This window comes from Lathyrus oleraceus, chromosome 7 (genome assembly GCF_024323335.1).
Source record: "Lathyrus oleraceus cultivar Zhongwan6 chromosome 7, CAAS_Psat_ZW6_1.0, whole genome shotgun sequence".
In the NCBI taxonomy this organism is placed as follows: domain Eukaryota; kingdom Viridiplantae; phylum Streptophyta; class Magnoliopsida; order Fabales; family Fabaceae; genus Lathyrus; species Lathyrus oleraceus.
In genome coordinates, this window is record NC_066585.1 from 146,542,336 (window position 1) to 146,543,567 (window position 1,232).

At 42.8% G+C, this 1,232-nt stretch overlaps 1 pseudogene; it reads right to left on the reverse strand.

Annotated features, from left to right (window-relative positions):
• Positions 1-617: 617 nt before the first annotated feature.
• LOC127109089 (uncharacterized) lies at positions 618-717 on the reverse strand (annotated as a pseudogene).
• Positions 718-1,232: the final 515 nt, after the last annotated feature.

The window sequence follows — 1,232 nt, forward strand, 5'->3', positions numbered from 1 at the left end:
CGTAACTCTTCCGTTACGCTGTAGAGACTAAGGTTTCTTTTTCTTCTATTTTCTTTCTTTCGTTGATTTGTATGCCACGCACTCGCTCTCAAGGCGAACCGCTCTATTTACGAATCAACGATATCGAACTATATCTCCGAGTCTTACGACGAATTCGGGAATATCGTGCTGAAAACAATCTCCCTCCTATAAACCTTCCTGATTTCAAAAACATTTTCCTTCTTTAACCGAGATGGCAGAACCAGCTCGTGCTCTTAGAGATTACGCCGCTCCATCGCAAGATGAACCGCATTCAAGTATTGCTCCGCCCGCAATCGAAGCAAACAACTTTGAACTTAAACCTTCGTTGTTGCAGGCTGTGCAACAGAACCAATTCTCTGGAAATCTTACCGAAGATCCAAACCTTCATTTATCCGTATTTGTCCAATACGCTGATACTGTTAAAGCTAATGGTGTCACTTCAGAGGCAATTCGACTTCGTCTTTTTCCTTTCTCATTAAGAGATAGCGCTAGAAGATGGCTTCAATCTCTTCCTTCCAACTCAGTCACCACATGGAACGAGTTGAAGAAAGTTTTTCTTGCCCGATATTTTCCGCCAAGCAAAACAGCTATGTTAAGAGCCCAGATAAACGGATTTAAACAGAAAGACAACGAGTCTCTTTTCGAAGCATGGGAAAGATACAAAGACATGATGAGACTTTGCCCACACCATGGTTTGGAAGACTGGTTAGTAATTCACACATTTTATAATGGTCTCTTATACAATACAAGGTTAACAATAGACGCCGCTGCAGGTGGTGCACTAATGAACAAACCTTACGCTGATGCTTACCAGCTTATCGAGAGCATGGCCCAAAACCACTATCAGTGGGGAACCGAACGAACGAATGTGGAAAAACCTCAACCGAAAACTGGCATGTACGAGATAAGTAACCTTGATCACGTCAATGCAAAAGTGGATGCTTTGGTCCAGAAAATTGAAAGTTTAAACGTATCACCTCCAGCAGCCGTGGTTGCTATAACTCAGAATTGCGAGGTCTGTGGAATCCAAGGCCACACTCCTGCGGAATGTCAACTCTTGACTGGAATCCAAGCAGAGCAAGTAAACTATGCTCAAGGAAGCCCCTATTCGAATACCTATAACCCAAATTGGAAGAACCATCCAAACTTCTCATATAAGAGTAATAATGCTTTATACGCACCTGGACAGTCTCCAAATCAAGCCCCATCTA